The following is a 14,428-nucleotide window of genomic DNA, read 5'->3' as shown; positions in this document are numbered from 1 at the left end:
TTTACATGCCTGTGTGTTTATGTGTATGAGAATGTCTGTGTGTGTGAAGTAAGCCACCTATATTTAGTTTTGTGAGCACAATCGACTCCCTACATATGTGTGTGTGTTTGTGCATGTAGGTTTGAGTGCGCGTGTGTGTTGCCATCTGTAATTACTGTACGGTACCGACCATGTTGTCATAAATGCTAGGTTTCATAAACAGCTTCGTGGTCGTTCTGCTGAGGATCTAACGCACTGGAAAACTGCCCAAAAACTGCTGAGACAAGTATGTGTGTTTGTTTGGTCGTCTGCATATGTGTGTGTGTGTGTGTGTTTGTGTCTGTGTTGTTCACCCACTTCCCCTCCCACTGAACTGCAGCAGTAGTTGCTGAATGTCTGGCCTTGCTTCTGTTGGCATTCAGTAGCCATCAGCATACATGTTGCCATGATGTTGTGGTGTAATATTCAACAGGAATCCTGAGAGGTGATGTCAGCTGCTCCATGCAATATTTATTCCTATGCAAACACAATACTGTAGCGTGCCCTGATACCCAGCCAGCCTCAGGATGTAAAAACCACTGGGTGGACTTCAGTGGTCTTCATCAGCCCATTTCAGGAATGAAAAATACAGTTTTTCTCTCAACAACACCAACAATTACATCTTCCAAAAAAAAAATTAATGTCTTTGGATATAGAGGACCTGGCACTTAACATAAAAATAAATGAGGGTCTTTAAGTACAGCAGGTGTAGAAATCTTTGCTCTGATCAAGTGCTGGTTCTTTGGTTTAATCCAGTAACACTGAGATAATAAATAGGTGCAAAACACCACAGACTGCTGTGCCAGCTCTCAAGCACAAAATATGCTGTAGCTGTATTTAAACCAGAGACACAGCTGTTGTGTTATCTCTGCGATGTTCTGCCCACCTCTTCAGGTGGGTGGTGCCAGGTGATTGCATACACCAGATACTGACGGTTTTCAACATTAAAGTCAGAGAAAGATTGAAAAAAAAATTGAAGAGGCTATAAAAACATCACTGGATTTTCTTTTTTTGAGTCATTCCTTCTGCTCATATAGTCTTTTTTTAAGAGAATGTTTTCTATGTGAATTTTTACAGTTGATTATTTTAATGTATTTGAATGGAGACAAATTTTTTCGCTGAGATTTCTCTATGTACACAGAATAATGCACATAGTCATTCTGTTTGCTACACACAACTATTAAAATGTCTTAAGTAATTAAATGATTTGATTGGTTCAATCTTTGGTCAGTGTACACATCATCTGTTAATGTGGTAATGTGACGAAATGTCAGTGTGTGTGTGTGGTGTGTGTGTAATTTCCAGTTCAGTTTCTATTTCCTGTTCTTTTGCCCAAGTAAAATTCCTTCTGAAGCACATTTCTCCACACTCCCCCACCCCCGCTTCTTCCCCTCTCTGTCATATAAACACATTGTGCAGTAAAATAACAGATAGTCACTGCACTCTGCGAAAGTATAATTTTATTGCCAAAAGGAAAAAAATGGCAGAAGAATGGATAAACAGTGGAACTACTTATTTTTACAGAGAAATTCCAGGCTTTTCCATGGCTCCCGGGTTTCCAGAGACAGTTTCCAACACTGATCGCCCATGTTCAACATGATCCCTCAGTAGAACCATTAAACACTGAGTTTCTCTATGTGTGTGTGTGCATGTGCAAGAGGTGGAGAGCAGTTGATGCCTTATGCTGTTTTTCATCATGCCCCCCCACACACTCTGGCTTCTGTTCAGACCCTCCTGTTGCACTTCTTCCTCTTCTCACCACCTCCTCTTTTACCCTATTGTCTGTTATTAACATCTAAACTTGAAAAATGCCCATAGTCTGCCCTCAGTTTACCATTACATCTCTTTCATGATATTCAGTCTTTGCAACAAATAAAGGTTTAACTTAGGTCAGAGCATTCAGATGTATTTCTGTAACACTGTCAAACTCACAGTTTTAGAGGGAGAGTTAAAAGATTTACTAACTTAAGAATTCATGCAGCTCTCTGGAGCCACAAAAGGCCTTAAGCAACTTTTCCACATATGCAGTAGTGCTCCCAGAGACCTGTAAACAAGACTTTAATGTGTAAAATCTTTGGAGTTTCCCTTTAACAGAGCACCCAGTTTACACAGAGGAAACCCACCTGTGCTGCATCTGACAATCCCTCAGTTTGGATCTCCTGTCACCTCCTTTCTCAGACAGGAGCACTGACTCAGAAAAAGTTTCCAAACATAAAATTTGATAAATCATGACCTCCATGTTCTCCTCCTCCCTGCAGTGGTCAGCCATAGCCATACTGGCCTTTTCCATCTGGAAATATCTTAGAAATGCCCTGCTGTGTCATAGCGGCTACCGCAGATGCAAGCCTGGCAAAACTAGCCGGAGAAGTATTCTTGGCCTCAGCTGTCTGTGCTGGGGTGAGCTTCCTCTCTCCGAACATCTTTCCTTCCACATCTCCTAAATCTTTCACAGTTTCTGTCAGGATATTCTTACTGGCTGCAGTGTGTTCAGACTGAAACCTTTGCATCTGCTCTTTATTTAAATTGGAAAGAGAAAAAACATTAATCATGTCCTTTATTCTTTGGCAGTATACTGTTCCACTGTTCATATTTATTCTCCTTTGCTCTTTGCATGTACAGATCAGCTTACGTTAGGAAGGATGATAAACATCAGTCGAGAAAGCCAGGCTCGATTCATGGTGTTTATTGGGCTATGAAACTTTCCAGGAAACTACCTGGGAAAGCTGATCTCAGCACTCAGTTTATGGATAATGTACCTTAATATAAACACTGTTGAGGGGGTTTATTCCAATTTTAAGCTCTTACCTGATGTTCTCTACTGTATTCTATGTATAGTCAGACAATTACATATTGTTTTTCTCACTGTGAGAAATTATCAAACCTTGTTTAAATATTCAACATTTGCTTTTCTTTCATTTCAAACAGAGCACCTGCTTAGTGTTATCTCCTCTCTGATTTAACAGTCTTTCAGAAAATAATGAGTTCTGTTTTTGGAAGTCATTTCATGTCAAACACCTGGAGAATATGGAGTCAATTTCCCAGCAGCCCTCTCCTGTGCACTGTGAATGAAGGCCTCTGCCCTGTGGTGAACCTGAGCCTGATACTGCCGCCTTTCCACCTCTGTAACTGCCCCTGTTAATTTAACCAGAAAAAGCCTGACTTCCTTTCATCATTTACGATCGTTCTTTGGGAAAACACACACATGTAGGCCACAGGGCAGCAATGATTCTGGCTTGACACTAAAGGAGACGGTAAATCAAAATATCTGTGCTGAATTTCTTTGTATCCATGTGTGTGTCTTTGTCACTCTTCCCGTCTCTTTGAAAACAGAAACAGAGCCAGTCGCTCTCCAGCATCTGATCCTAATCAAAGTCAGCAATAACAAGGCCTGTAGCTCTTTGCTTTTCACTGGTGTTTGTGTGCACATGTGTGTTCCTTATATTAGCCACATAAGTGTTGCTGAAGTAGTTTGTGTGTCTCTCTGTGTGGCAGAACCGCACCAGGAATGTCCTTGTTAGAGAAAGTTTCTGTCTTTGACCAAATTAGTGAATTTTCACATTTTTTTAAATCACAGGATGAAATGTAGGATTGTTCCCCCCAAACCAGAAAGTTTCCATTTGTTTTCTGATCTTTAATGTCTTGAGAGTCATTTCCAGTCGATGTAGTTTTCTTTCCCTCGCTCCTTCCTTCTCCACTCAGCCTTTCCCTCTGTGCAGGATGGATTATATCAGAAGATGAACATGAACCTCTTTTAAATCAAAGATTCAGGTGTGAATGAAAGGAATGTCAGGACAAAATAAGCTAAGGAGGATGAAGAGACTTTTAAAAGTGAGGAGAAAAAAAACTCAACAAACAGATGATTTACACAGTAAAAAGAGGAAAGACTAACATAAAGAGGTGAGCCAAACTCTGAAGGAGAGAGCTCGAGGGACCAAAACAGTTTGGAACAGAGGGTGAGAGTTTCAATTAAAAACAGTGAAGAGGTCTGAGAATGAATGAAGTAGAGAGGAAGATGAAAAGAGGCTGAGGGACTGAAACAGAGAGGGTAGATGGGAGGAAATGTTGGCCATGATGAAGTGATTAACTGACAAACAAAAGCGGAGGTCTGTGGATTCAAAAGCTGTGGACTTTGTTCACACCGACAACACTGTGGGAGCAGACGACCTGCCTGCATGTGTGTGTGTTCTGGACTCACGCCTGCTTGTTGTATACTTCCTCTTTGTTTGTTTGGCACATTGCACCCTTTAGTAGATGTAGCCTACAGGTGTGTTTCTATGTGAGTGTGTCTGAATATTACACTTTGTTGCACTCATGCTTGTGACACCACAGTTGGCTGTGTAAACACATCCTGTTCATTTTAGCAACAAGGAGTTGTGAGAAGACAGAGAGCAAACTGTTTTTGAGTTCAGGCAGGTATAAGAAAGTGAGACAGAGTTGTCGTGATAGATTATGGGGCATGTGTTCATAGTCACTGACTATAATATGTTAATATGTGTCTGTTAAAGGTCCTGCACTCCCATGCACTTATTGTGGCTGATGAGACCCCTTTAGTTTATTCATCCACGTTGCTTCTGTCATCCTGCTAACAGTGTTTCAACAGGTCCAGACTGTTTGTAAAAGTTGTGAGTCATAAGTAGTAAAAGTTATCTTGTAGACGAGACTGAGGCAAACCCATGTTAACTACTCTGGTCCAGCACAACCATGCTTTTCCTACCAGTGTTTACAGATGTGTTATCATCCAGATGGTAAATAAATATTTTTCACTTTTGTGAAATAACTGAACATTTGCTGAATAAAATGTGGTGTACTGGAGTGTAGTTGTGCCATTGGTTTTAATTTTGCTGAACTTGCATTGAAGCTCACACTGATTGGAGTGATTGGAAATGTAATGCTGCCCCATAATGAGGCTGACATTTGTAGTCTTTCATGAATTTAGTGAAAAACATGTTCAGGAGTAATCATGGCTTAGCACCATCATTGAGTCGACATGACATCAGGTCATTTTGTCTTTGATGACTTTGATTTGTGATCAAATACCCACAAAACTAATGACATTCTCATCAGCCACAGCTGTACTTTGTGTTCAGTGCTATATGGTTATATCTACTGAGCATCAGCATGTCAGCATTGCCATTAGAGCATGCTACCATACTGGTGTTAGCATTTATAACAGAGAGACTCTTAGTGTTGTTGTTGTTGTTCATCAGAAATATGGGACAGAATGTTAATTCATTGGCAGTGATATCATCATCATCAAAATCATCACTGATATTTCTCAGTGGTTTTTTTTTTTTTTTTTTTTGCTATATCTGTTTGTGGCAAGTGTAAGGTTAAAAAAGTTTGTTAAAACAGATTGTGATTAAATAATAAAAAATGTCAACACTGACTACTGGTGTGACACAGGATGCAGGCAACAGGTGTTGAAGGTAAACTGTCTCAGCCTCTACATCTATACTATTTATATCATTATATAAGTTTAACTTTCTTCTCTCTAAGTGCTGCTTTTGCAAAAAAATTGCTATGAACACAATTTCTACTGGAGACTATCAGTTGAAGAAATATGTTATTGGTTAATAATTACTAATATGTTTAAGTTTTGGTAAAATTAAAGCAAAAAGGGTATATATTAATTAAAAGAAGGATGTATTCTAATAGCAGTGGGTTTGTTGTGGTTAAGGATATAGGATGGATTGTAGTGTGATCCATAGTGAGGTCTCATTGCCATGAGTTTCAGGTCCTCCTGATTCCCAGACTCCTTCAGTCTCTTGTTGTGACATTTTAGGGAGTCGGGGGAGATTTGTATGCGTGTGTGTCTGTGTGTGTGTCTATGCCCTCATATGCGTGAAGGGGGTCTGCGGGAGAAAAGAGATCTGAACAAAGAAAGGGGGCAGTGTAATTGGCTTCAGCGCTGCCAGACGACACAATGACACAGCCATTGATAGTGGAATGAGTTCCCGGGAGCAGTGGACCAATGAAAGAGCAGGAGGCTGTTTTTCACAGCCTCTGATTGGCTAGCTGAGGGAGGCTGTCGGTCTCCAGGTAGCAAAGTGAACCTTGGAGCATATCTGCCACCCCTCTGCCTCCTGGAGGAGAGGGGGAGGAGGGGGGGAGTGTTAGATGTGGAGATGTGGCCTCAGCTGTGGAGGAAAGAAAACAATAGATAAACATACACACAACATATTATCTGTTATTTTTTGTATTTTTCCTCTTTCCTTCTATATCCCCATCCCTTCTTTATCGAACTCGCTTTCTCTTTTCCTCTGGCCCTTGTGTGCATGTGTGTGTGTGTGTGTGTGTCTGTGTGTGCGTGTACATTTCTCTGGCTGCCATTAGCATCCTCATTGCCAGTGCTCTGAAATAAATGTGTTTCATTTGTCTTAAACTTGGCTGTACACTCCACAGCTCCTCTCTCTTTTTCCCAGTCCCAGTTTCTGAGAACTGTGGATGAAAGCCTCACTCCATTTGTTTAGATTGGCCATTTCTCAACTTTCCTGCTGGTTAAAGAGAGAAATACACTCTGCTGTGGCATTTAAACTCCAGAGAAACAGAGTCAGAGTGACTCCTGAGGAATGCAAAAAAATGGGGGCTTTAACTGATGTTTTTGAATTGATAGTAGGTGTGTGACTGTGCATATATATTTGAATATGTGCTGAGTGCGTGTCTGTGCATTCATGTGCTTATTTGCATTGTTTTGAATTTTCCTGCAAATGAGTGCATAAATTCACACACAGGTCTGTTGGTGTGTAAATGCGTCTCTGCTCCTGCTTCAGCCAGTCTCCCTGCACTGGTCATCATATCTTAATGATATCCCCTTGATCAAATTACTCGGCTGCTTGTATAACACTCTCCATGTGACGCACAATTAGCAGCCAATTAACATGGGCCAGCGAGTGTCAACCGATTGGCTGTGCCGTCACGCCGCTGAGTGACATCTCTATCATCGCGGCGCTGCCCGTCGGTCACCCCGAGGCAACAGGGATGCGGAGATAAAAACACTGTCTGCCTGTGTCTCGTGCAGAAGTCTGTCTCCACACACTGTACATTCCCATCCCTCGAGCTGCTTCCATGTACAGTCCTGTTTCTCCCTCCTTATATGTTCATGCATTCCTGGCTGCCCATGAACATTTTGTTTATCATTGTTTCTACGTGTTTTTCTGTCTCTCTTGCTCATATGCCCTCTCCTCCCTCGCTTCATCCCTCCATCCCTTTGTTTCTGATCACCTCTCCTTGCCTTATCTCCCTGTCATCTGATTTTTCTGCCCATTTGTCCTCTGTTTGCGTCTCATTTCTGTGTTCGCTCGTCTGGAAGTGAAGCATGTCTTGAACTAAAACAATATGATGTGTCTGCAGAGAAGGCTGTCAGCATGTCCTGCATGATCAGGATAAACTTATGTGACTGGCATTGTACTGTGAAAAGGATTTTGATGTGTGTGTGTGTGTGTGTGTGTGTGGGGTGCTCTGTTGTGTGTGTCAGACCTCAGGAAGTTCAACATATAAAGACAACCTAAGCAATAAATCCCATTAAAGAGCAGATGGGGCTTTTGTAAAGAGAACTGTGCATTATCTGAATTGGGCCCAAGTGTTTCAGTGTTTAACATTGTACTCGTTTCATCAGAAGACTTCTCTCATATTCTTTCCTTTCATTTCCTCCTCCTTTGCTTTCTACTGTACTTACTTTCCCTGTTTCTCCTTTGTTTCCCTCTCTCTTTCTCATCAGCCATTGCCTCTTTTCTCTCATCATCATCATCAGCAGTAGCAAGGAAGTAAATTAGCTTTTTGTCCTGTAGTCAAGTGGTATGATGAAACTGTGAGAAACATCACATACAAGGTGTAGTTATGCACCAACAGACATGTCACCTTTTTTTTTTTTTTTGCAAAAAATCCCTTCAATTTTCTCCCTCTGCCCAAATTCACCATGAACCCCACAATCCCTGTAACCCACTTCAACACACAGGAATACACATAAATCCTGCCACCACCCACGATTTTCATTTGTTAGCATTTTCTCCTCCTAATCCACAATGTCATAGCTCATCCCAGCGGATCATCGCTTCTCTCTCTGGGGATGAATTTCTCCCCCAAAATATGAGTGAGGCTGAGAGAGAGGAGGGTCTGTCTTCTCCTGCAGGCTGAGCTGAAGGCCGATGCAAACAGAATATCAATAAGCACGAGGGGTTGCACAGCCACATGCATGACCATAGTGCTCCTTCTCTTTCCCTACTCCCCTCCCTTTCTCTCTCTCTCACACGCACAGCTGGGAATACCTACACAGAGACCTTATGAAGGAAGGAGGAAGGAGGAGGCATAGGTGTTGATGTCAGTAGCAGTACGGACTAGATCAGTGTGGAAATAACACATCTGACATCACACACCGCTCAAAGTGACAAGTTGACAAACTATAGCCATGTGTAGTGTTATAATCTTACACTCCATGGCTCCTTCTGCTGTTGATGGTCCTGCCAGAGTGTTAATGTGACCACAGCTGACAGATGTGGACTGTCCCTGTGAATCAGCACACACTTTGTGCATTTAGGTGTGCAGGATTGAAACCCAAGACACGCAGTCACATTTTTCTGCCCTTGTTAATATTTCTTCAGTTGTCAGTCAGAGTTCTTCCCTGCACTGGCTGTATTTAGCAGCCAGTGACTGAGATGGAAACACTTGTAAACCCAACATAAGATACAGTAGGTGATCCTGAAGTGGTTTATGCTGGAGAGTTGGAACAACAGAGCTGCTCTGTGGTTGACACTAAATGTTTGTGGCTTATAAGAAGACAGTAATGTTTCTGTTCCTGCTACCACTTGCTCCTCAGGATCTAGAAATCATAATGCTGCTCTGTTTGTGGGCTTTAACACTGGTTCTGAAGGTGATTTGCTGTGTAGGGATAAACTTCATACTCTTGCTTGGCAGAGAAAGTGAAAGCAGTGATTATGTCTTTTTAGATGAACAGATAGATGATGTTTGCTGATGATACCAAAACTGGGGGTCAAAAACTCCAAGGTCCTGTGTTAACCCTCAAGATATTCTGGATCACAACAGTAGTTGAAGAGTGATAACAGTGATGTGAAGAAGTTGATGTGTTGCTGATATCCACGTGGAGCCTCTGAGGCTGTTGTGTCTGTCTTGACTAGTCAGGCTCTAATCACAAGGGGTCTGAGCCCCTGACCCATAAGATGAGATCATCCTGTTTGTTTACTATATGTTTAGTATCCATGTGCACACACACATGCATATTTTTATACATGCTTGTTTGGTGGTTACATTTCCATGTCAATGAATGAAATCAAGAGTTTGTTTTGTCTTATGTGTTTTTAAGTGTGTGCATATGTGTGTGTGTGTGTGTGTGTGTGTGTGTGTGCGCCTCTGCCCCTCCCTCCTGCCCTCTATCTGTCCATACACATTGACAGAGACTGGGGAGTTGTCAGTCAATTGACCTACATGAGCTGAGCCTGCAGCAGTCTGATTTCATCTGGGGGCAGTAAAATTCTGGGTGTGGCCTATATGTGTGTATGTACAAGGCTATGCATGCGTGCACGTCTTCCAAGCACGTCTACATTTGTGTGTGTGTCTGTGCATGTGTCCTATATAATGAATCACCCCATTTCAACAGGGTGAGCATGGGGTGAAGAAGTTGCCTACATCTACGATGGCATTTAGAGGTTAAACAGAGCAGATTCTAACGCAGACAGACATTCATAGCTCTCAAAACATTACTGTTCACAGTCCACAGTGGAGACAGATCTTTATTACTGCATGCATCTGTGTAATGATGCTTCCATGTGTCTTTGCTGTTGATAGTCTGATTCTTTTTGATCATGTTATGTGGAAATGTGTGCAGATGTTCAAGTGAAAAATTGTTTTCACGTTGTGATCTAAGACCAAAGTAGTTACACAGTCCTTTGCTTGACTTGACTAGTGCTGTAGTGATCGATTCAGAAGAAAAAACAGTTCATGTTTTATGTCACTGTATATTAAATATCTTCTGATTTTGGATTGTTGGTTGGACAAAAAGACATTTAACACATCGCCTGGCTTTTCAGTTAATTACAGTTAATTTAAATGTTTCCATTATTTGCTAAATGATGAGTGATTGATTGGAAAAAAATCGCAACAGATCAGTTGATAATGGAAATAAACATCATAGTGCAGCCCTGCCAATAGTGGGGCAGTTGTTCTGGCTTCATGACTTAGTCTCTGTGTGAAAGAATAAAGCAAAAGTTGGAAGGAAATAATTCAGAAAAATGAATAAGAGGGAAACTGCAAGGTAATAATGAAGTTGGCACACTCTGGATATGACTGGTGCACTGCCAGTCCTCATGCTTTATTATCTGTAGAAGCTGTAAATGGAAAAAAAAATCCACTCACACAAACTCTTTTACAGTTTTTTTCTCCTGATGTGAGACAATAAACTGCTGAGGGTGAAGACAGACTCTCACTTCCATCCCCCAAAAATACCCCCATCATGCCAAGCACCTATTAGAGGCAATGACATCATTCCTTTGCCTGGTAACCATGGTTACACTTACCTCCTGCTGGCAAAAATCAGCACCCATACCCGACTTTCCTTGATCCCCCCACAACCACCCACCCACCCCACTTGTCTCGTCTACTTTCCTCACCTCTCTCTCTGCTCTAACTCACTTTGTTTCCTCTTTCATGTCTCTTCCTCTTCTCTCGTCTTTTTCCCTCTTAATTTCCTTGCTTTTTCAACGTCCTCTCCATGCGTTCCCTTCTCCCTTTCATTTCTTCCCTGTCTATTCTCTACTGCTTGTTATTTCTCACAACATGTAGGATTCAATGTAGTTTTGTTCAAGCTTTCAAGGTTTTCTCCTCTTCAGTTTTATGATTTGAAAATGAAGTCTGAACTGGCATTGCACGAGAAAAGGGAGGGAATGATGCAGAGGTAGCGATGACCCACATAGACATAGAAAAGACACATATGTGAATGTATAGGTGCAGCTGAAAAGGCAGTGCATCTTAAACAGTGTGTAATAACCACTGAGGATGATGCTCAGTCAAGCATAAAATAAAGATGGCGGCAGAGGCGATGAGTGGAAAAGATCAGGCCTGTAAACAACGACTGAACTGAGTCTGGCAGACGGTTACAGCAGGACAGTGCGGACAGCATGAGTCACTGCTCTATACTGATAACATAAAGGACACATGGGTCAAGTGCTCCATTAAAACCCATTCCAAAGACGTTTCTCTGCGGAGAGAAAGGGTGAAGTGCTGCAATGTCCTGTTCAGCTACATCCCAGAAGCACCCACTGTAAAGCAGTATATGTGGATAGGCGGCAGTGTGCAGCATTACAGTCCATTTTTTCAGGCAGGCAGGGTGGGTGGGGGGTAAAAGAGGAGTATTAGAAGCCATTGTGCAGCTGTATTATAGTAAGCAGCTTATAGTCTCTGTGCTTCTTTATGAGGGGGGGAGGCAGAGAAAGGACAAAGAGGCGACACAGAGGGGGAGACTAGGAGGGAGGCAGAGCTGGCAGGGAGGGCAGCAGGACCGGGAGACTCGTCGTGGAGTTGTCCCCTGTTGAGAGATTTTTGTTTTTTTGTCTGTCCTCCAGTGTACAATCAGCAAACCTCTGTCTCTTTTTTCCCCTTTGTCTTGCCTCTCTCTAATCAGCTTTAATTATTTGTAGTCTTTCCTTTTTCCTTCTGCTCATCACTTCATCTCATCATCGTCTCACCTCATAGTGATCTACTCCCTGTGATGCTAACATGTCTCGCTCTTTTGCTACATGTTGCCAGGGAGGCAGTCGCTGCTGCCACCATCCCTCCCTACGCACCCAACTGAGTCAAGAGAGAGCAGGGGAGGGGGGAAATGGATGGTGGAGGTTGCCATGGAAACTGGGAGTCTGTTGCCAGCCGACATCATCGGTTGTTGCACGACGCGGAGCAGGCACATGAATATTTGAGCTTTATGGACACAGGCAGACGAATGACACAAACTGCTCTCTGGACCTCCACCACCACCTCAGATGGAGACACAGAGGGGTCATAGAGGGGGGAGAGGAAGGAAAGGATGGATGAAGGAAGGGCGGGATCATGAAGGAAGACTGACAGACCTCCATTTTATCTAGGGCAGAGTGTGTCTGGTTATCTGGGTTAGCAAAAAAGAGAGACTAGGAAATGGATGTAGGGACAATAATAGACAAGAACAGGGGGAAAAAATGGAAGGATTTTGACCAAGTAAATGAGTTTTGTGTGTTGGTAGAAATGCAGAGATGATGGGAGGGGGAGAACAAAGAGAAGGAGAGATGAAGGGAGGGTGGGTGACGTGCCATGAGAGCAGTAAATTAGGGCACTGGAGCTTGTTTTTCTTCTCTTCCCTCCTCCTTTTTTTCTCTTCCCATTTCTCAGAACATCCTGCAGTATTTTCTAATTAATCCTCTTGGAGGGTTGTTTCCTCTGCCTGGTGTTGATACACACACACACACACTCATGCAATCAGGCTAGTCATGATTCATGCATATTTACAAATGATACAGTGAACTGACTTGGGAAGTTGAATTGTGCACAGTCTGACTGCACTGCGTCAAAAAGCACAGAAACTAGAACAAATATGGCTCATATTCTCATCACCAGCTCACAGCTCTGTGTCATAGATCCTCTTATAGATCTTCTTGCATTCTTAAATTACATATAGTGTAGTATAGAGTGGATATGGGCCAGTATAAACCTCTTGTATATCTTGTGTTTGTGTTGATTTCCCATTTCCCAGTATTGTGAGTGTCCTCTGCTGCTGATGTGTTTAACACCTGTCCCAGAGGTCCTGGTCTGCACAAGCACTGCTGACATTCAGGCCACTGTCAGAATATGAGATATAGCTCTTGGAATATTCCCATGACTCCCCCTGTTGATTTCATGTGTTTAGGTCCAGATTGTTATTCCCTGGTGTTTCACAAATATGCAACTTTCTCATATAATCTCCAGTATGTGTTCCAACTGGATCCACTCCTGCTGTGGTTGTACATCTGCTCATTCTAGACATTTGAGCAGTTTCTAATAATGGAGAACAAAAGACCTCGTATCCACTGCTTGATCTTACAGGGAGGGAAAAAAATACTGGCACACTGCTACTTTGTTCCAATTTCTTTGTTAATTCCACATGGGCAAAAAAATGTTTTTACCACTACACAAATGCATTTACTCACATTTTACAATCAAAGAATTGAGAATGAAATGGTAGTGTGCCCATGTTTTTTCATCTTTTCGTTTCCAAGCTTCATGAATTAATGGATGTGCATGTGCCTCCGGATGATTACTTTAATATTAGAAGGTCTTAAAAACTCTTTTCAGCATTCTTACTATGAGTGCCTGGGTCCTACATGAACATATTTCCTGACAAAAGTTGAACAATACTGGTTATTTCAAATAGAAACATTTCTGTATTTGTCTTTTGTTTGTGCTCGTCTCAATGATTTGAGGTGGTCGTGTCCCTGTTGGAAAAAAGAGAATTTAACTATATAAGAGTCAGTGTCTATTGACAATTGTGTTCACTGCCAGGGAGATACTACTGTCAGTTAAATGAGATGAAACCACACCCACACAATGACCAATGACTTTTTGATGTTTAACTCTTGATGAATAAGATTTTTTTTTCAACTTTACTAATTTTTTGTATGTTTTTAATTACATTTAGACTAAGCAATAGTTATTTTTTTTAATATGCTAATTTGCTTTCTTGCTGAAAGTTACATAAGAAAATCAATACCGCTCATGTCTGTTCAGTGGTGGAGGAAGTACACAGATCATTTACATGAGTAAAAGTACCAAACTAACAGATCGAGGGAGCGGCATTGGTGTGTTCTCATCAGTTAAATTACTGTTTTTGTCAATGGAGTCTGGTTGAGATGAAAAGCTGTTTCTGATTAATAAAAAAGGTCTGTCTCTGTGTGAATCCTATTCATAATGTGGTCAGATAATTATAACAACGCCCTGAGCCTCTGGGTGACTAAACCAACTACTTAAGTAGATGAACATTGATGTGGACGTGTGCAGCGTTTGTTTACATTGCAGCAGTTGTTCGCGGTGTCCGGGCACACTGTTCTTTATCTATACTGCACCGATTCCAAAGACTTTTGTCCCTAGAAACTATTTACACCCAAAACCTCAAAAATAACGGAGTTATCCCTTTAAACATAAAAACATATATTATGCATATTATGTTTCACTCACTCAGTGTTTGGTCAAGTGAATTGGCTCAACTCCTATTAAAATTTAACACGACTTCAACATCTCTAAGCAGACATCTTTCAAGGAGTTCAGTCATGCTGACTACTACTAAATTACACTTATTAGATCATAACGTTTGTGCTTTATTGTTGTCTAAATGTAGGCTGTCATATGGCTACTTAAAACATAAATCTGCACATGCGTGATTTTGGCGCATGTGCAGAACGGA

This window comes from Lates calcarifer, linkage group LG8 (assembly GCF_001640805.2).
Source record: "Lates calcarifer isolate ASB-BC8 linkage group LG8, TLL_Latcal_v3, whole genome shotgun sequence".
Classification (NCBI taxonomy): Eukaryota; Metazoa; Chordata; class Actinopteri; family Centropomidae; genus Lates; species Lates calcarifer.
Note: the sequence above shows the minus strand (reverse complement) of the source record.